We start from the raw sequence: 24,389 nt of genomic DNA, 5'->3' as shown, positions 1-24,389 counted from the left end.
TGTGATACCTAGGAGGTATAATTACCTTATTACATAAACCCATACGACCTTTTTTCTTTTCTTTACTTATGCAGAGAGGACTCTCATATGCTGGGCTCAGAGTATTGTCTTCAGGTCCTGAATTCTAAGAATTTTGTAGGCCAGGTATTTTCTTGGTGCCCAAAACTTGAAAGTGACGATCATCGTAAGAATACTTGAAAAACATCACGTCAGGCTGATCTTTCCTATACTGCATCCAAACAATCTTAAGCCATTTCACAGATTCTCCATTCTCAGCAGTTTTCCTGTTATGGTTGAAATATGATTTGTGTTATCCATTTCTGTCACTCTGTACTTGTTGGAAGTCATTCTTACAATCGTATACCAGCCAATGGGATCAAAAACATCCACGTGCTTACTTTTTCTTTCGATGCTCGCATGCACTGAGTCTACTTCTATTTGTGAATTTCCAGGCTCAAAAAAGCATTGGTTGATAATTGGAATGTCTAGTGCATTCACTGCGAGCAAACACATAGTGCTCATGTTGGCATTCCTGTTCTGGCCACCACATGCATCAGAAAACAAGGTTATCAGTTTTCCTTGTGCATTATTTTTCAAAAAATCCCACAGCCGTGAAGCCACCTCTGTGGACCCCCTTCTTGCTGTTGTCTCGTCCCAAATGTAGCAATCGGTTTTGTTTTCTCCTACACTAGGAACTATGAGATTGTACACGGAGAGCCTTCTTTTATAGAATACTGCCTTTGCATTCACTTAAGGGCAGTAAAGCACAGACAAATTCATCTAGCAAACATTCGCCCTTTCTTGCTCTTTCTTTCTTAATGTTCTTAAATTCCCTTGCCATTTCTTTCCTTTTAAGACGCTCTTCCTGTTCCCTTATAAAATCTTTATCTTCCTTTTCCTCAGCCGAAAGGTGTGAAAACTTTAAACATTTATTACACTTACCTTTTCGTGGCCTGTGGAATTTCAGATGAAATTCCTTTGTGAATATTTCCCTATACAGCCGTAATTTCTCGACTATCTTTCCTTCCTCATAGCGTTGTTCCCGATATAACTCATACATTATATTAATATCACAAGCTGCGACATCGTCGCGAAAAAACAGTGACCCCTTTATGTAAAAAGTTTCCTTTAATTTACGTCTATGATCACAAACTTTTTGTTAACAGATTACCGGTATCAGCCTTTAATCACCATCATCAGATCTGTTTCAAAATTTTTGTTTTTATGAAACAGATCTGATGATGGTCATTAAAGACCGAAACCGGTAATCTGTTAACAAAAAGTTTGTGACCACAGATGTAAATTAAAGGAAACTTATTATCTTAATAGTTATATCAGCAGGTAAATAATTTGCTGTGCACTCTTTCCTCTTGTAATGAGAAGGAAGGATAGGAAAACTCTTAATGTGTTTCCTTATATTCTCTCTTTCTTTGAATCTCTTTATACCTGGCTCATGACATCCTCTTCGCTCTTTCTAAATTACATGATGTTCATCTCTTTTTTAAATACTATTTGTTACAAAGGTTTCAGAAATGTCAAATAACATGAGAAAAAACTGCATAAACACTTGAATCTTATCATATCCCTTTATTAGATAGAATTTCTTGGCCCTCTTCCCTCGTCAGTCATCCGATTTTGTCCTCACACTTCGTTTTTCGTCTTCTTCCACTAACTAATTTAGGTACTGCCTTCGTAGCTCAACTGACCTAAGATCCCAGTAGGCTCTATGGATATTTTGTCTTTCTTGCTCAGTAAACTTACTAGTGCACTGTCGTGGACATCTATAGCAAACTTTTGGCTTCACATTTCTTGCAGGAACTTCGGAATTATTTGTAGCAATATATGCCCTACCATGCTGGCTATTGATTTTTCTTTGATTTCTTTTCCATTCCTCTTTAACTGCTACCCTTTTTCGTTTTCTTGTTTTGTTACTATTCTCAGTACCAGCATTGTCATCCGCAATTTCCACTTCCTGATGGTGATGATTTACTTGTGGACTAGTTGCATCCTCAGCAGTTTTTGTGACATTCTTTACAAGGAACATTTCATCTACAATACTGGTGTCTGTGACAATAACATGATAGGTATTCACGGGAAGAGAAAAGAAAAATAGCTGGAACTGCTATAGTGTCTACTCACTGCTATAGTGGCTACTCACCAAAATCTGTAGTGTTGTCCGGTTCATAGGAAGGATCATCATCTGCATCTGAACCAATGAATGTCCTGACCATCTCCACATCACGTTCTTCCTCAGCTATGAATATAAACAATAATAATTCAAATGGTCAAATGGCTGTGAGCACTATGGGACTTAACATCTGAGGTACACTCGACCTTAGAACTACTTAAACCTAACTAACCTAAGTACATCACACACATCCATGCCCGAGACAGGATTCGAACCAGCGACCGTAGTGGTCGCGTGGTTCAAGACTGAAGCGCCTAGACCCGCTCGGGCACAACGGCCGGCGACAATAATAATGGCAACGGCAATAATGACAATAATAATAATGACAATAGCTGTAATAACAATAATAATAATTGTAATTATTATAGTACTTACTACCGATATATATACACTAAGAAACAGTTTCTAATACTTACAAGATTCCATTAAATTCTGTTCCTTCTCCAGACACATTTGAACCATCCTTCTTCTTCTGCACTCCATAGCTTGTAAGCCCATTCACAACTGAAACAATATTTATCTTCCTTGCCAGAAAGTAGCATTTCATTGTTGTGACAGAGCGATGGCGACAATGCTTCTAAAGAGAAGTAGCGGGAAAAACAACTTCTAACAGTTTTGTTAGGATCAGAGAAACGTTAGAGCTGTTCCATTTCACAAATTAACACTGCGTCCAGTGGTCTAAAAACGGATCAGTTCTTCTGTCTGACTGATTCTTATTATTTTTCGTAAAATGTAGATACGTTGACAACTAAAACGGAAACCACATAAGATGGAGTTACGCTTTTTTGATCATAACGTAGGTCTTGATTTAGTGTACCTTATGGTACTAAAATGGCAAAAATGCAGTTACGTTTGTCTGATCCTAAATGGGCGACTAGACATCACACCTTAATAAACAGGAATAGTGCATGCGTGTCTGCGCAACCACTTCCTGTAGGAGAAGGAAGCCTTTTCGATGAATGGGCCTTAAATTTAACCTTTATGTATTCTCTATTGAACCTTTCGTGTTACGTGCTCTTAAGGTGCTCTCTTTCAGATACTGTACTATTTGCACCATTTGTTGTTGTTGTTGTGGTCTCCACTCCTGAGACTGGTTTGATGCAGCTCTCCATGCTACTCTATCCTGTGCTAGACTGTTCATCTCCCAGTACTTACTGCAACCTACATCCTTCTGAATCTGCTTAGTGTATTCATCTCTTGGTCTCCCTCTACGATTTTTAACCTCCACACTGCCCTCCTGTGCAAAATTTGTGATCCCCTGATGCCTCAGAACATGTCCTACCAACCGGTCCCTTCTTCTTGTCAACTTGTGCCACAAACTCCTCTTCTCCCCAATTCTATTCAATACCTCCTCATTAGTTATGTGATCTACCCATCTAATCTTCAGTATTCTTCTGTAGCACCACATTTCGAAAGCTTCTATTCTCTTCTTGGCCAAACTATTTATCGTCCATGTTTCACTTCCGTACATGGCTACACTCCATACAAATACTTTCAGAAACGACTTCCTGACACTTAAATCTATACTCGATGTTAACAAACTTTTCTTCTTCAGAAACGCTTTTCTTGCTATTGCCAGTCTACAGTTTATAACCTCTCTACTTCGACCATCATCAGTTATTTTACTCCCCAAATAGCGAAACTCAATTACTACTTTAAGTGTCTCATTTCCCAATCTAATTCCCTCAGCATCACCCGACTTAATTCGACTACATTTCATTATCATCGTTTTGCTTTTGTTGATGTTCGTCTTATATCCTCCTTTTTAAGACACTGTCCATTCCGTTCAACTGCTCTTCCAAGTCCTTTGCTGTCTCTGAAAAAATTACAATGTCATCGGCAAACCTTAAAGTTTTTATTTCTTCTCCATGGGTTGTAATACCTACACCAAATTTTTCTTTTGTTTCCTTTACTGCTTGCTCAATATACAGATTGAATAACATCAGGGAGAGGCTAGAACCCTGTCTCACTCCCTTCCCAACCACTGCTTCCCTTTCGTGCCCCTCGACTCTGATAACTGCCATCTGCTTTCTGTGCAAATTGTAAATAGCCTTTCGGTCCCTGTATTTGACCCCTGCCACGCCACCTTTAGAATTTGAAAGAGTATTCCAGTCAACATTGTCAAAAGCTTTCTCTAAGTCTACAAATGCTAGAAACGTAGGTTTGCCTTTCCTTAATCTTTCTTCTAAGATAAGTCGTAAGGTCAGTATTGCCTCACGTGTTCCAACATTTCTACGGAATCAAAACAAATCAGTTTGGATTTGCTTCATTTACACAGTACGATGTTACGTTAACTATATCTACGTGCATTTAAATTGAGTGTTATGTTGACATGATCTATACACTGATGAACCAAAAGATTATGACCACTGCCTGTGGTGGCGCTGTGGGCACGTGTCGCTGTAAGGAAAGAATGTAGGAAGAACGTAAGCGATAGACAGACAAACGGGCCGTCATTGTAGCGAAGATATGGGCCGCAAATACGGAAATCCGTTGATGTAAGCTTGTTTGATAGGGCACATTGTTGTGGTGCTCCGGCTGGAAACGAGAATCTGTGAAATATCGAAGCTGGTCGCCTGGTGGCGTACTACTGTCGAGAGCGCCTGTGGAAAGTAATTGAAGGACGATGAAAAACCAAGCAAGCCGTATCGTATTGGACAACCGCGTCTCATCACAAAACCTAGCCGATCCCCCACTGCGTAGCCCAGGATAGGCAGCGATCCGTGGCAGATCTGACGACAAAGTACAAAGCCGGCTCAGGTCAAGAGGTATCGGATAACACCATTCAAAGGCCAGTGTTGCTCATGGAGCGCCATATCACACGACCCCTACGTGTTCCAGTGTTGACCCGACGACATCGTTAGCTATGATAGCAGTGGGTACAGCATCACTGAGCTTTTATCGTGGATCAATAGAAACTGTCGCCTGTGGAATGAATCGCATTTCTTGTTGCACCAGACTGGTGGCTGGGTCCCCACACGCCGTCATCCAGGCGAATGGCTGCAAGAAACATGAACAGCGCCACAGATGCAGGCCGGTGATGGCAGAATTACGCTGTGGGTTCCACTGAGTTGGGCTTCCATGGGGTCTGTGGTGGTAATCGAAGCCATCGTGACAGCAGTTAACTACGTGAACATTATTGTGGGCCACCTGAGTCGCTTCATGTTAAAAGTCTCCCCCTATGGGGATATCTTCCAGAAGGATAACCGTCCTAGTTTCAAGGTCAGAATCGTGTTACAGTGGTTTGAGTGGCATTATATGAACTCACATTGATGCCTTGCTCAGCAAATGCGTCTGATCTGCACCCACTGGAGCTCATATCTGGCGCCAGCTGCGTGCTAGTAAATCACCATCCTGTTATTTGAGGGAATTGCTTGACCTGTGCCTAGACATCTGGTGCCACATTCGTCTGGAATCCTGTCAACACTTGTCGAATCCAGAATCTGTTGTACTGTGTTTGAAAATTGTAACAACACGTTATTAAACAGTTGGTCGTAATGTTTACGCTCATCGACGTATGTACAACTACGTTTCTATGAGCGCATTTGTAGGTAACCTTTATGATATTTTGTGTTGTTGGATGAACTGTCGATCTTTGAAGGAAAGAATTAACATGAAATAATGATGTTTATGAGTCACCACATCATTCATTGCTTGTCATGTTTTAATGCAATTGTTTTTATTACTTACGTTCCATATCTGTAAACGGTTGGCTCTGAGCACTATGGGACTTAACTTCTGCGGTCATCAGTCCCCTAGAACTTACAACTACTTAAACATAACTAACCTAAGGACATCACACACATCCATGCCCGAGACAGGATTCGAACATGTGACCGTAGCGGTCGCGCGGTTCCAGATTGTAGCGCCTAGAACCGCTCGGCCACCCTGGCCGGCCATATCTGTAAATGTTTTACCACTTGAGTATCACTACAATAAAATTAATTTTGTTTCGTGGTAGGAAAGAATGATTGTGTTTAGTCAAAAGAGATTATTTAAATGCTTGTTTGTGAACAGTAGGTGATCAGTGATTGTATCAGCTAAGAATGATGGTGCTTCATGGTTAATTGTTGATTTGGGGAGCGAGTGAGTAAATCGAGTCAAGGGAACCAACAGTAGGATGAATGAGTGAGGGAGGAACACATGTTAGAGAATTGTAAAGACATGTGAGAGTGATCAGCATTAAAACTAATGAGATTTGTAATTGTTATTATGTTGAAATGACTGTGATTTACAACCTGGATATGTTCTTCAAAGAAAATTTTACCTACGTCACTTGTAAAATAAAAAATTAAAAAAAGCCTTCAGGTCTGTACTAGCGGTGAGGATGAATGAGATGGTGGTTTCCGAAAGTATGAGTGACTGAATTTTATGTGCAACTGTTGCCAAAGTAACACTGTTTCCCATGTCCTTCACAATCCAGTTTCCACATGTTGTGTGGCGTTCATACCTGCTGTACAAAAAACAAAATAATGAGAGAGAAAAAAATGTATTGCTGCTGTCACACCATAATGCATTAGGCTAATACCAGCCGCCCAACTTTTTATTACAAGTTGGGTGTGATGAGACACATCAGTCCATTCCCCTCCTAGCACTCTCGTTTGTATTCTGTAAATTCTGTTAATCACAGTCTCAATTTCTACTGCTTGGTTTATGCTGGTTGTTATTTACAATAGGGATATCAGTGATTGTAATCGCCAAGGCATCTGTTCATAACTGGTAACTTTCTATTGTCAACTCCCCTCCTGTAGCCCCACAATTTCTTCCGTGAGCCATAGATAGACAGGGCACACAGCATGGGTCTGGCTAAAGCGCAAGAGAGTTGCCCATAGCAAGTGAATGGTCATTTTTCAACCAGGTCCAAGTCGATCAAAGTATATTTTGAAAAGATTATTGTACTGAGCCCAGTGACATACCGGAAGGCAGATGGCGTTGGAAGCAGTTTGGAGAAGATCCCTGTCTCCTGCTGTTCTGAGAGAAGCGACACTATTCAGTTTTGTTTAATGTGTATTTGGTATCCCAGTGAAGTGAGTTGCAGCAACCAGCTGCCAGCCAGTATAGCACGAGAATTTCTTCCACAAATGACTTGAGATGTTCTTATTAGACGTTCTTAAAAAAATACTCGAGAGTGAGAGAGTGAAAGATTAGGATCTGATGTTCAAGAAATTTTGTGTGTGTGTAAACTACGGATTGGTGGACTAAACAAGACATTGGTGATGTAGTAAGTCGACGTACAGTGTGAGTCGTAGTTGTGTCCGGCTCTTCGAAAAGCGCGCCAGGCGGAGTGCATTCGCTTCACGTCTAGTGTTTGCGGTGTCGCTTTCGGTTTGGCGCTCTGTTTGGATCGCTACCGCCCTCTGGCGGGAGGTGGAGCAAGTGTACGGTCGCGTGACGATCGAGGAGGACGTAGTGGGCTGTGACCGAGAGAGGTGGCGTCGCGAGCGGGGCCCTGTCGTTGGGGGTAGTCAACTGCTCGCCACGTGCTTTGGCCGACCTCTTGGCTGTCAGGGGCTAAGTCTGCCCTACCCGCATGTACGTGGCTTATGAAGCTTAGAAGCCGTAGTGCAGTAGATCAGCGTGTGAGACCGTATGTCTTCTTATCGGCCGTTGAAACCACTGGCAGCGGTTGGCCCTGACGGGCATAAGGAAGTGCAACGTGTTCCCGGTGCTGTGGTGGAGTGTGAAAAGTTGAGTAATGTTTTAAGGTAACAGAGTAAATTGGGTTTTTCCACCACAGTTTTCGTTTGCCTGTCCACGGGAATGTGGTAATTGCTTCCTGGTCAGTCCGTAATACACCTTGATTGGGTGATTTAGGGTCGGTGTCGTGTGTCTCTGTGGTTCAGAGTCTGTACGGGCGCCGCCCTTGCTACATCTTCTGGTTTTGGATAACTCGGAGAGATGGTGGCTTGTAATGCAAATTATGGGGTTGATCTGCTGTGGCCCTGTAGACCACGAATAACTATTCTGTGATCTGGGCCCCTTTAGATGGTCCCTCCATCACCACGATAAGGACAATTTTTTTGGGAACTGTGTTTAATGTGAAGTTTTGAAGTTTTGTGTGCTGGCTCATTCACATTTAACTTGTAACAACTGACAGGTGCAATATAAGCTATTTAATTGGCAAGGGACAACTATTTTAACTTTAGTACAAACTAGCTACTTAAAAGGTTTTTCTTTTTTAAAGGAATAGTTCTCTTAAAATCTTATTATTGGGAAGCTGTTAACGTCATTCCTACCAATATCTTTTACATAGAGAAAATTTGTCAGCTATTTAAAAGATTTTTTGGCTATTTAAAAGAGTTTTTTTTCAAATTGTTGTCTTTTATATATACGAGGGCTATCCACGAAGTTCATTACGTTTTGGAATTAAAAATAAAGTATTGGAAGTTTTTTTTATTATATACAGATAAAAGCCACACTTAAATACTACTTTTATACATAGTTGACATTTAAATTAAGGCGCTTATCGTAGCGATGGACGAGCTTGGAAATTCCTTCGTCGTAAAATTCGGCCGCCTGCGCCTTCAACCACGTGGTGACTGTCTTTTGGGACAGAAAAGGTGTGATTTTTGTGGATTTCCTGGAAAGAGGCAATACAATAAACTCTCAAAGGTATTGCCAAACTCTGCACAACCTCAGAAGAGCAATACAAAACAAGCGCAGAGGAAAGTTGGGCTCAAAGATCTTGCTGATTCACGACAACGCCCGGGCCCACACGGCAAATGCCACTCGTGAAGTTCTCGAATCTTTTTGAGTGGGAGTTGTTTCCTCATCCGCCGTACTGCCCCGACCTGGCACCGAGCGACTTCCACTTATTCACAGCAATGAAGAAGTGGGTGGCTATGCAGCGTTTTGATGACGACGCACAGCTTCAAGAAGAGGTAACCACGTGGTTGAAGGCGCAGGTGGCCGAATTTTAGGACGATGGAATTTCCAAACTCGTCCAGAGCTACGATAAGTGCCTTAATTTAAATGGGAACTATGTAGAAAAGTAGTATCTAAGTGTGGCTTTCATCTGCATATAATTAAAAAAATTTCCAATACTTTATTTATTTTTAATTCTAAAACGTAATGTACTTTGTGGATAGCCCTCGTATGTTGTCAAGTTTAAAATCTTATTATTGGGAAGTTGTTAACGTTATACACTCCTGGAAATTGAAATAAGAACACCGTGAATTCATTGTCCCAGGAAGGGGAAACTTTATTGACACATTCCTGGGGTCAGATACATCACATGATCACACTGACAGAACCACAGGCACATAGACACAGGCAACAGAGCATGCACAATGTCGGCACTAGTACAGTGTATATCCACCTTTCGCAGCAATGCAGGCTGCTATTCTCCCATGGAGACGATCGTAGAGATGCTGGATGTAGTCCTGTGGAACGGCTTGCCATGCCATTTCCACCTGGCGCCTCAGTTGGACCAGCGTTCGTGCTGGACGTGCAGACCGCGTGAGACGACGCTTCATCCAGTCCCAAACATGCTCAATGGGGGACAGATCAGGAGATCTTGCTGGCCAGGGTAGTTGACTTACATCTTCTAAAGCACGTTGGATGGCACGGGATACATGCGGACGTGCATTGTCCTGTTGGAAAAGCAAGTTCCCTTGCCGGTCTAGGAATGGTAGAACGATGGGGTCGATGACGGTTTGGATGTACCGTGCACTATTCAGTGTCCCCTCGACGATCACCAGTGGTGTACGGCCAGTGTAGGAGATCGCTCCCCACACCATGATGCCGGGTGTTGGCCCTGTGTGCCTCGGTCGTATGCAGTCCTGATTGTGGCGCTCACCTGCACGGCGCCAAACACGCATACGACCATCATTGGCACCAAGGCAGAAGCGACTCTCATCGCTGAAGACGACACGTCTCCATTCGTCCCTCCATTCACGCCTGTCGCGACACCACTGGAGGCGGGCTGCACGATGTTGGGGCGTGAGCGGAAGACGGCCTAACGGTGTGCGGGACCGTAGCCCAGCTTCATGGAGACGGTTGCGAATGGTCCTCGCCGATACCCCAGGAGCAACAGCGTCCCTAATTTGCTGGGAAGTGGCGGTGCGGTCCCCTGCGGCACTGCGTAGGATCCTACGGTCTTGGCGTGCATCCGTGCGTCGCTGCGGTCCGGTCCCAGGTCGACGGGCACGTGCACCTTCCGCCGACCACTGGCGACAACATCGATGTACTGTGGAGACCTCACGCCCCACGTATTGAGCAATTCGGCGGTACGTCCACCCGGCCTCCCGCATGCCCACTATACGCCCTCGCTCAAAGTCCGTCAACTGCACATACGGTTCACGTCCACGCTGTCGCGGCATGCTACCAGTGTTAAAGACTGCGATGGAGCTCCGTATGCCACGGCAAACTGGCTGACACTGACGGCGGCGGTGCACAAATGCTGCGCAGCTAGCGCCATTCGACGGCCAACACCGCGGTTCCTGGTGTGTCCGCAGTGCCGTGCGTGTGATCATTGCTTGTACAGCCCTCTCGCAGTGTCCGGAGCAAGTATGGTGGGTCTGACACACCGGTGTCAATGTGTTCTTTTTTCCATTTCCAGGAGTGTACCTTGCAATGTCCTTTTCATACAGAGAATTTGTCAGCTATTGTAAATAGTTTTTGAAATTACTTTTTAAAAAAATTATTGAGAAAGCCTTTTAAAATCAAAAGGTATCTTTAGCAGTCTGTGTTATTTCACCAGTACCTCCTGGCCCCTACTTCCACGATAACGTTTTGGAATAACAAATGTACTTGAGTTGTTGTTTGTGAACCGCCCTAATTGATGGTTCACAGTGTTCTAGATATGGCGTCGGCAGCTGTTTGTAGAATTTCTTTCACCATTCCTTTGGCGGGAGAACATGCAGGGGCTTGACATTTACATCGCTGGCCACTAACAGATGCTCCTTTTTTGTTGGAGTATTGTATTTTGTAGTGCGGACTCTGAGCAAACTCTGTGCAGAGTGGGGTCCAGAGAGGACGTTTTTAGAAGACTCAGGGAAAATGTGTGGCAGTACACACACTCAAAGCTAAGACTGAGACTTCTGACTTCAGTGCCATGAGTCAGCAGCGATCGAACTTCTGGTCTGTGACGCAGCCCGTGCTTGGTCTGACGACTGGCTGTGGCAGCCATCTGGACCACGCGCAGTTCGCTTTCCTGTACATCGATTCTGGTGGGATTATCTGGCGGCGTCGGCTGCTTAGGGAAGAGTGAAGTTACACGTTTTCCGATGCTTAACTAATTTCAAGAGGGTTCCTACATGGCCAGGAGAGTAGGAGAGAGCTGTTTCCGTTTTACTGTTCGGTATGATCATACAATTATTGTGTAGCCATATTTCAAGCGGGTAAGTTGTAAGAATGTTAATTATTTCGGACATTCCGGACTCCTCTTACTAGAAATTCGCCACGTTAATCAGTGCTTCTTGCATCTCATTTATTTGGTTTAATTAAATGTTGCTTTTGTCATGTGCTCAATTAAGAGCCATGTTAATGTTTCTTTCTGACTCATATACGCTGAGAATCACTACAATAAACTTAGATTCACTTGAGCTAAGATATTAATTCAGCAGTTAGTGAATTCCTCTTCCACAGCAGTATATCTTTAATCATTGTTGTCAAGCCCAATGCACAACATTTATTTACTAGAGCCACCTCTTAGATATCGTTAAATCCGTTGCAGGCAGTTCTTAATCCATTACCTGAATTCTTTCCTGAGCCATCTACCTCTCAGTAGTGCAACTAATGCATATCCTTTTAACAGCTGCAAAGGTCGTTTTCATAGTTCTGTTTGGGCCCGACACTTTTAGCAGCTGATTCTAAAATTACAACAACTGCCAATAGAAAGAAAGCAACAGAAGGTAATATTAGTGATGAATATCAAAGAAGTATTAAGTGGTGTCCCTAAAAGTGGACTCTCCCTCAGCTTTGAGAAGATATACTATATTCATTTCTGTACAATAAAAAGGATCGTACCAATGTTTGATGTAGTACGAGAACAAGTCAGTCGACAGGCTAGATTGTTCATAATTTTTGGTGTACATGTTGATGCGAACTTGTATAGGAAGAAACGTGTTAGTGTGGTAGTCAAACGCTTAAGGAAACAAAAGAATCGACTTTGTAGCATAGTTAACAGATTTCCTGTCAATAACAACTTATGGGTTTTTTGGGTAAATTGTCAGTTAGAAAGAGAGTAGTCATTGCACGACAGCGAGCAGTAAGGATAACATAAGATGTTCACCTGCAATCATCTTCCACGATTTAGGCATTTTATTTGCACCTCCACAATATATATGGCGTTTGCGTAAGTGCGTACAAAAATTTAACAGAATATAGGGGAAGCACCACTGAACAACTTGAGATCGGGAAGCTGGGGTCGGAGAAGCCAACTTGAGGAGATAATAGAAACAAAATCATAGTACTGTGTACTTTTTTATTTTCATTAGTTACAGTTAACTGCAGATACCATCATTGAAAAAGCGAATGTACCATTTGTACTGTATCGTGAAAAATGTGCTGAAACTGACGGCCATCAACCTCAGTGCAAGCATGACATCGAGGAATAAGTTTCTGACTCACCCTTTCGAATTTCCCTGGCATGTACAGGCCGCTACAATTTTGGCAACTGATTCTGCGTATCGACTAGGGTCTCATAGGCAAATGACTTTAGATATCCCCATAGGCAATAATCAAGGGGATTCAGGCCGGGTGACCTCGCAGACCTTGGAATTGGACCTCCCTTTCCAATCCAGCGACCAGGAAATGTTTCATAGTAATTAGTCTTGCCCACCTCCTTTCGTTACATTTTTGCACGCTCGGAGAAACTCTATGAAAATTCATAGTACCTACAGAAGCGATTTTAATGTCAGTTCGTAGTATTTGTAGCGAGATACTGTACATCAAGTTTTGTCTCATGTAGTTCGCTAGTGCCGAATCGCACCGTAAGGAGAGTTAGTGGCAGTTGCTTTAAAGATGGTTGTCTCCACTCGACACGCGCAAGCTAGTTTTGTGTATTGGTTTGAAGACTCGAAGTCGGCGTCAACAGTTCATGATAATTTCCGTACCAAGTACGAGAAAGATCCTCCTAGTAGGTCTACAATTTACGAGTGCCATAAATGTTTTCTAGAAACAAGGCGCTCGGTACAACAAGAGAAATCATCAGGTCGTCCAAGCACATTTGACGACGTCGTCAAATCGATTACATGAGGATGAACATGTTGTTGTTGTTGTTGTGGTCTTCAGTCCTGAGACTGGTTTGATGCAGCCCTTCATTCTGCTCTATCCTGTGCAAGCTTCTTCATCTCCAAGTTCCTACTGCAACCTACATCCTTCTCAATCTGCTTAGTGTATTCATCGTTTGGTCTCCCTCTACGATTTTTACCCTCCACGCTGCCCTCCAGTACTTAATTGGTGAACCCTTGATGCCTCAGAACATGTCCTGTCAACCGATCCCATCTTCTAGTCAAGTTGTGCCACAAACTCCTCTTCTCCCCAATTCTACTCAGTACCTCCTCATTAGTTATGTGATCTACCCATCTAATCTTCAGCATTCTTCTGTAGCACCACATTTCGAAAGCTTCTATTCTCTTTTTAACTGAACTATTTATCGTCCACGTTTCACTTCCATACATGGCTACACTCCATATAAATACTTTCAGAAACGACTTCCTAACACTTAAATCAATACCCGATGTTAACAAATTTCTCTTCTTCAGAAACGATTCCTTGCCATTGCCAGTCTACATTTTATATCCTCTCTCATCATTTATTTTGCTACCCAAATCGCAAAACTCCTTTACTACCTTAAGTGTCTCATTTCCTAATCTAAATCCCTCAGCATCACCTGACTTAATTCGACTACATTCCATTATCCTTGTTTTTCTTTTGTTGATGTTCATCTTATACCCTCCTTTCAAGACACTGCCCATTCCGTTCAACTGCTCTTCCAAGTCCTTTGCTGTCTCTGACAGAATTACAATGTCATCGGCGAACTTCAAAGTTTTTATTTCTTCTCCATGGATTTTAATACCTACTCCGAACTTTTCTTTTGTTTCCTTTACTGATTGGTCAATATACAGATTGAATAACATCGGGGAGAGGCTACAACCCAGTCTCACTCCCTACCCAACCACTGCTGCCCTTTCATGTCCCTTGACTCTTATAACTGCCATCTGGTTTCTGTAAACAGCCTTTCGCTCGCTGTATTTTACCCCTGCCACCTTTAGAATTTGAAAGAGAGTATTCCAGTCAACCTTGTCAAAAGATTTCTCTAAGTCTACAAATGCTAGAAACGTAGGTTTGCCATTCCTTAATCTTTCTTCTAAGATAAGTCGTAAGGTCAGTATTGCCTCACGTGTTCCAGCATTTCTACGGAATCCAAACTGATCTTCCCTGAGGTCGGCTTCTACCAGTTTTCCATTCGTCTGTAAAGAATTCGCTTTAGTATTTTGCAGCTGTGACTTATTAAACTGATAGTTCGGTAATTTTCACATCTGCCAACACCTGCTTTCTTTGGGATTGGAATTATTATATTTTCCTTGACGTCTGAGGGAACCTCGCCCGTCTCATACATCTTGCTCACCAGATGGTAGAGTTTTGTCAAGACTGGCTCTCACAAGGCTCTCAGTAGTTCTAATGGAATGTTGTCTACTCCCGGGGCCTTGCTTCGACTAAGGTCTTTCAGTGCTCTGTCAAACTTTTCACGCAGTATCATATCTCACATTTCATCTTCATCTACATCCTCTTCCATTTCCATGATATTGTCCTCAAGAACATCGCCCCTGTATAGACCCTCTATATACTCCCTGCACCTTTCTGCTTTCCCTTCTTCGCTTAGAACTGGGTTTCCATCTGAGCTCTTGATATTCATGCAAATGGTTCTCTTATCTCCAAAGGTCTCTTTAATTTTCCTGTAGGCAGTATCTATCTTACCCCTCGTGAGATAAGCCTCTACATCCTTACATTTGTCCTCTAGCCATCCCTGATTAGCCATTTTGCTCTTCCTGTCGATCTCATTTTTGAGTCGTTTGTATTCCTTTTTGCCTGCTTCACTTACTGCATTTTTGTATTTTCTCCTTTCATCAATTAAATTCAGTATCTCTTCTGTTACCCAAGGATTTCTATTAGCCCTCGTCTTTTTACCTACCTGATCCTCTGCTGTCTTCACTATTTCATTCCTCAAAGCTACCCATTCTTCTTCTACTGTATTTCTTTCCCCCATCCTTGTCAACTGTTCCCTTATGCTCTCCCGAAAACTCTGTAAAACCTCTGGTTTAGTCAGTTTATCCAGGTCCCATCTCCTTGAATTCCCACCTTTTTGCGGTTTCTTCAGTTTTAATCTACAGTTCATAACCAATAGATTGTGGTCAGAGTCCACATCTGCCCCTGGACAAGTCTTACAATTTAAAACCTGGTTCCTAAATCTCTGTCTTACCATTATATAATCTATCTGAAACCTTTTAGTATCTCCAGGCTTCTTCCATGTATACAACCTTCTTTCATGATTCTTGAACCAAGTGTTAGCTATGATTAAATTATGCTCTGTGCAAAATTCTACCAAGCGGGTTCCTCTTTCATTTCTTAGCCCCAATCCATATTCACCTACTACGTTTCCTTCTCTTCCTTTTCCTACTGACGAATTCCAGTCACCAATGACTATTAAATTTTCGTCTCCCTTCACTACCTGAATAATTTCTTTTATCTCATCACACATTTCATCAATTTCTTCATCATCTGCAGTGCTAGTTGGCATATAAACATGTACTACTGTAGTAGGGTGGGCTTCGTGTTTATCTTGGCCACAATAATGCGTTCACTATGCTGTTTGTAGTAGCTTACCCGCACTCCTATTATTTTGTTCATTATTAAACCCACTCCTGCATTACCCCTATTTGATTTTGTATTTATAACCCTGTATTCACCTGACCAAAAGTCTTGTTCCTCCTGCTACCGAACTTCACTAATTCCCACGATATCTAACTTTAACATAACCTGCGGTAGCGTTCTCGCTTCCCGCGCCCGGGTTCCCGGGTTCGATTCCCGGCGGGGCCAGGGATTTTCTCTGCCTCGTGATGACTGGGTGTTGTGTGATGTCCTTAGGTTAGTTAGGTTTAAGTAGTTCTAAGTTCTAGGGGACTGATGACCACAGATGTTAAGTCCCATAGTGCTCAGAGCCATTTTTTAACCTAACCATTTACCTTTTTAAATTTTCTAACCTACCTGCCCGATTAAGGGATCTGACATTCTACGCTCCGATACGTAGAGCGCCAGTTTTGTTTCTCCTGATAACGACGTCCTCCTGAGTATTCCCCGCCCGGAGATCCGAATCTGGGACTATTTTACCTCCGGAATATTTTACCCAAGAGGACTCCATCATCATTTAATCATACAGTAAAGCTGCATGCCCTCAGGAAAAATTACGGCTCTAGTTTCCCCTTGCTTTCAGCCGTTCGCAGTACCAGCACAGCAAGGCCGTTTTGGTTAGTGTTACAAGGCCAGATCAGTCAATCATCCAGACTGTTGCCCCTGCAACTGCTGAAAAGGCTGCTGTCCCTCTTCAGGAACCACACGTTTGTCTGGCCTCTCAACAGATACCCCTCCGTTGTGGTTGTAGCTACGGTACGGCTATCTGTGTCGTTGAGGCACGCAAGCCTCCCCACCAACGGCAAGGTTCATGTTCATGGTGTGGGGGGGGGGGGGGGGGGGAGGCTGAACATATCTTAGACTAAATCATCTTTTCTGACGAGCCGACTTTTCACTTAAGTGGCAAGGTTAATACACGTAACTGTAGGATTAGGGACGGTGAAAATCCACATCAAACAGTGCAACACGTTCGTGATAGTCCTAAACTGAACTTTTTTGTGCATTGAGCAAGAACAAAGTATACGGCCATTTTCTTTTCTGTGAGAGGACCATCAACGGGATAGTGTACCTGGACATGATACAACAATTTTTGATACCACAATGGATGGGGATGACGAGGAATGAAATGTTTACTTCATACAAGATGCTGCACCTCTCCACTACCTGCCTGACGTCTGGGGTTTTCTCAGTGACTGCTGCTTTTCAGGTCAATGGATTGGCCGTGATGCGCCAATTGCATGGTCCCCACGTTCCTCAGACCTGACACCACTCGACATTTTTAAAGGGGATTCATCAAGGATGTCTTGTTTGTACCTCCTATGCCAGCTTCTCTTCCTGAACTTAGAGCAAGAATTTACCATTTCGCTGAGCAAGTTACACCTGGAATGCTATTGCGAGTTTGGGAAGAAATTGACTACCAATCAGATGTGTGGATGATAACCAGCGGAAGCCACATAAAACATCATTAGTTTAAGGTAAAAAAAAACTTGATGTGTTTCCCTAGAAAATAACACTAAACACTAAACCTAGCTCTATACCTTCTTGTAGAATACTGTTTGAAACACCCCATCAAAAACCTACAACGCTAGAAGAATAAACTATCTTTATTAGCCACTGTTAAATGTACCAGTGGCTCAGAATGATGTTCAGTATGCACAAACAAAAAATTTTAATCATTTTCTGACAGGAAACAAAACACCTTAACCAGAACTAGACATATTCGTTTTCAGGCAGCTTTTGAGACTGTTACTTATATCAAACTGTGCAAGTTCAGTCTCTAGAGCTCTTTCCTTCATTTACAAATGACCTATTCTGAGCCAGCTGTAAAACTTCAGAGCTATTACAAAAATTGTAATTTAATTTTTTGTGGTAGATCAAAAGATGGGCAGGTAGCCTGAAACCGGTAATGAGGAATTAAACAAAGAGATCTAGAGACTGCATTTGGACAGTTTTAAGCAAGACATGTTTTAAATCTTAACATACAATCATTTCTACTCGGCAGTTTTTCCTTTTATTAGACAAATTTTTATTTACTATCTGATAGCCTGTAATAAAACCAGATTTTAAGTTTAGTTTCATGAGTGGGAATGGAAAAAAAATTTTTCAATAATGTTAAAACTAACCATGTATACACATCCTGCAAACTGTCTTTTACCACATCATTTCGATGCAGCAGTCGTTTTAATGTTATATGGGGCGTGCCCCTAACTAACCAATACACTAAGAATGCTTCTTAGAGAAAATATAGAAAAGTGAGGTGACGAGTACACTTCTATCAGGCTTTGCAATCTTAGTTGCACTGATCTGCCGCCTCGAAAGGTTTCATGTGGCTGGGAATAAGGGCTCCTGCTGATTTCCAATAAATAGCAGAAATATCGAGTATAATTTATAAACAGGAAATCGCTTTTCGAAAACCAGAATGACACGACGAAAGCGTAGGTAAAAAGAATTATATGAAGAGATAGATTTATTACTCTTTTATTACACGAACATTAGCTTATGACGAACAAAGAGCTTTCTGTGTGAAGCAATTTATTAGATACGGATCGAGCTCTTGCAGTCGATCTTTGAGTGAAAAAAGTAGAGCGAATTTCGACAGAAGTGTTCCACAGCGTGTTGTGGCGGGTGTCGACGAGGCGGCAGCTTGTCACCAACAGCACGTCCTTTATCGTGCATAAGGCGATTCGCAGCGCCGCGTGACATTTGCCGGCGGGCCACGTACGTGACGTAAAGCCGGCAGACAGCCTTTTACCGGCCGTCTGCCCTCGTAAAAGCCGAGCCGCGTTCCAGGAACTGTAGCGCCGCGTTGCGCCTGGCGGCTCTGCTACCTGCTACGCCCACGCGAGCCTCGCCGCGGCTCCGCCAAACTCGGAGGTCGATTGATGAAACTACGGCTGTGTATGTGTGTCTGTGTGTGTGCGTGTGTGTGGGGGGGGGGGGGAGGGGGAAGTGGAGGGAGGAAGCGGACGCAGAGGACGGCGTGGAAAACTTACAAGTCGCGGCTCGGAGCTGGCGCTGAATTGTCGCTTTAATAAGCAGTGTCTCGCTGCGCAAACGGAGCTGTTGGAATGGAAATGATCTGCACGCGGCGTCGCGGACTTTTTCTAGACGCGGCTTCACGTTGCAAAGGGTAAAGGTGAGTCCGTTTTTACCGGAAAACGTGCGCGAATCCAGGCTACCGACTCTGCGTCATCAGGAGAAGTCACTGTCGTTGGCTGACATAACCAACTAAAATACAAGTCGCCGAGCAATTAAATAAACAGTGTGCAGGAAAGCTAAGAAGAAATGGCCACAGGAAAAATGTGAAGAAATCGAAAAAGGAATTATTGTCAGAAGGACTGACTCAGCATAGAGGAAAGTCAAACAACATTAGGTGGCATTAAGAGCAAAGGTAATGCAACGGGAATTCCTGTTAAGCGCAGAGGAGAGGGGCATTGAAGGCCTTTGTGATGGCGAAGACGTGTCTGGTCTCATAGAAGAAGATACAGAAGTCAGTTTAGAAGAGATAGGGGTTCAATATTAGATTCAGAATTTAAGAGAGCTTTGGAGGACTTAAGATCAAATAAACCTGAAGGGATAGATAAAACTCCATCAGAATTTCTAAAATCCCGAAGGAAGTGGCAACAAAACGACTATTCACAGTGGTATGTGTCTAGCGACATACCATCTGACTTTCGGAAAAATATCATCCTCACAGTACCGAAGACAGCAAGAGGTAACAAGTGCGAGGACTATTGCACAGTTGCGCAATCAGCTTAACAGTTCATGCATCAAAGTTACTGACAAGAATAATATACAGAATAATGAAAAATAAAACCGAGGATGTGTTAGATGACGATCAGTTCGGCTTTAGGAATGATAATGGCACCAAAGAGGCAATTCTGGCGTCGCGGTTGATGATGTAGGCAAGACCAAAGAAAAATCAAGACACGTTCATAGGATCTGTCGGCCTGGAAAGAGTGTCTGGCAGTGTCAAATGATGTAAGATGTTCGATATTCTGAGAAAAATGGGAGTTCAAATGGTTCAAATGGCTCTGAGCACTATGGGACTTAACAGCTGAAGTCATCAGTCCCCTAGAACTTAGAACTGCTTAAAACTAACTAAGGACATCAAACACATCCATGCCCGAGGCAGGATTCGAACCTGCGACCGTAGCGGTCTAGCGGTTCCGGACTGACGCGCCTAGAACCGCACTGCCACACCGGCTGGCCAAAAATGGGAGTAACCTATAGGGAGGGACGGGTAGGGTACAATATGTACAAGAGGTAAGAGGGAATAATAAGAATGGACAACCAAGAACGAAATACTGGGATTAAAAAAGGTGTAAAACAGGGATTTAGTCTTTCGATCCTACTGTCCAATCAGTATATCGAAGTACGCCCCCGGTAGCTGAGTGGTCGGCGCGACAGAATGTCAATCCTAAGGGCCCGGGTTCGATTCCCGGCTGGGTCGGAGATTTTCTCCGCTCAGGGACTGGGTGTTGTGTTGTCCTAATCATCATCGACGCGCAAGTTGCCGAAGTGGCATCAAATCGAAAGACTTGCACCAGGCGAACGGTCTACCCGACGGGAGGCCCTCGTCACACGACATTATTATAGTATATCGAAGAAGCAAATATGGAAGTAAAAGAAAGGTTCAGAAGTGGTATTAAATATTCAAGGTGGAAGAATGCCAATGATACGATTCGCTGATCATATTGCTATCTTGAGTGAAAGTGAAGAAGACTTAGATGATCTGCTGAATGGAATGAACAGTTGAATGAGTACAGAATATGGACTGAGAGTAAATCGAAGAAAGACGAAAGTAATGAGAAGTAGGAGAAATCAGAACAGCGAGAAACAGTAAAATAAACAATGACAGACGGAGCAAAGAGAACATCTAAAGCAGACTAGCACTGGCAACAGGGGCGTTCCTGGCCAAGAGAAGTCTACTAGTATCAAACATTGGCCTTAATTTGTGGAAGAAATTTCGGAGAATGTACGTTTGGAGCACAGCATTATATGGTAGTGAAACATGGACTGTAGTAAAACGGAAACAGCTGAGAATCGAAGCATTTGAGACGTGGTACTACAGACGTATTTTGAAAATACGTGGACTGATAAGGTTAGGAATGAGGAGGTTCTGCGCAGACTCGGAGAGGAAAGGAATGTGTGGAAAACACTGACAAGGAGAAGGGACAGGATGATAGGACATCTGCTAAGACATCAGGGAATAACTCCCATGGTACTAGAGGGACCTGTAGAGGGCAAAAACTGTAGAGGCAGACAGAGATTGGAACACATCCAACAAATAATTGAGGACGTAGGTTGGAAGTGATAATTTAAGATGAAGAGGTTGGCACAGGAGAGGAATTTGTGGCCGGCCGCACCAAACCAGTCACAAGACTGATGATTTAAAAACAAAACATGTTCATAGACACCCTGATAAACGCAGTGGACAAAACTTTAGTCACACCCAGGAAATACCACATTATATAATGAAAGGGATCCTTCTAACCTTGTTAATTGGCTCTGGTCGACGACGAATAGACAAATTCCACAAGGCTCTTCAGGTTTCCCATATCCAGATGAAACTCGGCACTGATGATAAGACCCCGTAGAGTTACCAAACGGCGTCGATGTCGATTGACGCGTTACACCTGCTGTTCCAAACAGTTCCAGACGTTACCTGTGGTTGATTTTTTTGGACAGTTGAGGCGGGATACGATGCCCGAGTGTTCATCGAACCAGGAAAGCATACGCAGCGATTATACTCAACCACAGGATACTCTCATCATGAAGATGTGGATGATAGGGCAACACTCGATCACAGAAATGAACATTGTGGTTCATGAAACTTCCTGGGAGATTAAAACTGTGTGCACCGACCGAGACTCGAACTCGGGACCTTTGCCTTTCGCGGGCAAGTGCTCTACCATCTGAGCTAGGTTCGCAGGAGAGCTTCTGTAAGGTTTGGAAGGTAGGAGACGAGATACTGGCAGAAGTAGAGCTGTGAGGGCCGGGCGTGAGTCGTGCTTCGGTAGCTCAGATGGTAGAGCACTTGCCCGTGAAAGACAAAGGTCCCGAGTTCGAGTCTCGGTCGGTGCACACAGTTTCAATCTGCCAGGAAGTTTCATATCAGCGCACACTCCGCTGCAGAGTGAAAATCTCTTTCTGGATTGTGGTTCATGTTCACTGTCACCTGTATAGGACCAACTGATGACACGAAAAACTTCCCCAAAACTTGCCAGAACCACCTCCAGACGAAGTATAGCCTCCACACGCGGCGGGTGAAACACCTTTACGGGCCGTCGCGTCGGTGAAGTCGGCGCCTCGCCTCGTTTCAAACGAGACGAAATGCCCAGTCGTGGGACCACACTATCCTCCTCCAGTCGCCTACTGTTGAGTTTCTGTGCCGTGTGGCCCAACTGAAGTCGTGAATCTTTATCACTGTGAGCAATGCACATTTACGAAAACGCGACGCTAAATATCTATTCCACACATATCCCATCGCAGTGTTCGCCGGTTGAGATGGACCTACATTCACTGGCAGCGGAGCACATGGCTGCGAGTAATACGTTATTCCTTGTGGGCATATTGGGAAATCTGCATCAATACAGCAACGAAACGGGCAACTACATTCAAGGCACGACCATGGGCACATCCATCCATGCTGCAATTCTGTCACTTTTCTGCGTTGACCTGTATTATTGAGCTAATTCCTTACATTCGACTGACTCATACATAACAATTCACTACCACAGCTCTTGTCAGCGTTGGTATATTTCGTCTGGTACCAGCTATGTACCATCTCCAGCGCTCCAGTGCAACCAACGAGCTCTTTTAAAGGGGTGTTTAACATTTTATACAATGAGCTTATCTACATCGGCATGAAAATCGAGAACATTTTAAACTGCTTTAAAAGCAGTGCTGTTCTTAACTCACCGATCTGATGCGGGATGTTCAAAACGCCACGTAACCTTAAGGAGAAAATGAAATTACGCCACACTATGCGATTCACATAGTTTAATATCACGTTGCATGTTTACAGACACAAACCGTAAAAGTATGATATAAACTAAATGCAAACCGTTCAGACATACTGAACTTGTAATGTGGTCAATGTGTAGTGACAGCTGAAAATTTGTGCCACATAGGGAATCGAACCCGTATTTCCTGTTTGACGCGAACAATGCCCTCAACTATTTATTCTTTAAAGAACACTTTATTTAGTTATATACCAGTTTTTTTAGTTAATTGTTCACAACAGTTTTTAACAGATTACAAAAAATTATACATGAAAACCGGAAATGGAATCGGGACTGTTTACAGTTACATTCCATTAATCCATATCGAAAATAATAGAGACAAAAATTGTAGTTTTCAGATAGAATTATGTGGTATTCCAATAATAAGAGAAACAGGTGCTTAATAGTGAGTAAAACAGAAAAGAAAATAATTCAGTTATAGGTGCAACAGTTTCTTATTTGTTTAATTTTTTGCAACATAATCACAACAGCATATCACAGCCGTATCCGACCAGCCGGTGGGCAAATCAAATGGCTCTGAGCACTATGGGACTTAACATCTGTGGTTATCAGTCCCCTAGAACTTAGAACTACTTAAACCTAACTAACCTAAGGACATCACACACATTCATGCCCGAGGCAGGATTCGAACCTGCGACCGTAGCAGTCGCGCGGTTCCGGACTGAGCGCCTAGAACCGCTAGACCACCGCGGCCGGCCAGCCGGTGGGCATTTTCAGACCGTCAGTACATAAGAACATGAGACAAGGAAACATTGTGTAACGTACAATATTTGCTAAGTAGCCACTAATTCATATTAAAAGAGAACAGAATCAGTACTAACGGAAGGTTTTGTTGGCTGAGTAAGATCTTTTTTTCAAATGGTTCAAATCTCTCTGAGCCCTATGGGGCTTAACATCTGAGGTCATCTGTCCCCTAGAACTTAGAACTACTTAAACCTAACTAGCCTAAGAACATCACACAATTCATGACACAGGCAGGATTCTAACCTGCGACCGTAGCGGTCGCGCAGTTCCAGACTGAAGCGCCTAGAACCGCTGGGCCACAACGGCCGGCAGATCCTTTTTTTTATGTTGACGTATTTCGGCATTGCCGAAAGCACATACTACTTTGCAACCGTGTGTACGCAAATGTATAGCGTATCACAATGAAGTATCACGCTATAACTGTCTAATTCTCTTAAAACTGGTCCAACTGCTAATCCTTGAATTTCTGGCAAAATGAATTTCAGATTGCACATATAAAATCCATCCAAATTCCCCACATCGATACATTATAAAACAGTGTCTTGCTCTGTGACGGCGCTCAGAAACAGTCTGAA

This window comes from Schistocerca americana, chromosome 7, assembly GCF_021461395.2.
Source record: "Schistocerca americana isolate TAMUIC-IGC-003095 chromosome 7, iqSchAmer2.1, whole genome shotgun sequence".
In the NCBI taxonomy this organism is placed as follows: Eukaryota; Metazoa; Arthropoda; class Insecta; order Orthoptera; family Acrididae; genus Schistocerca; species Schistocerca americana.
Note: the sequence above shows the minus strand (reverse complement) of the source record.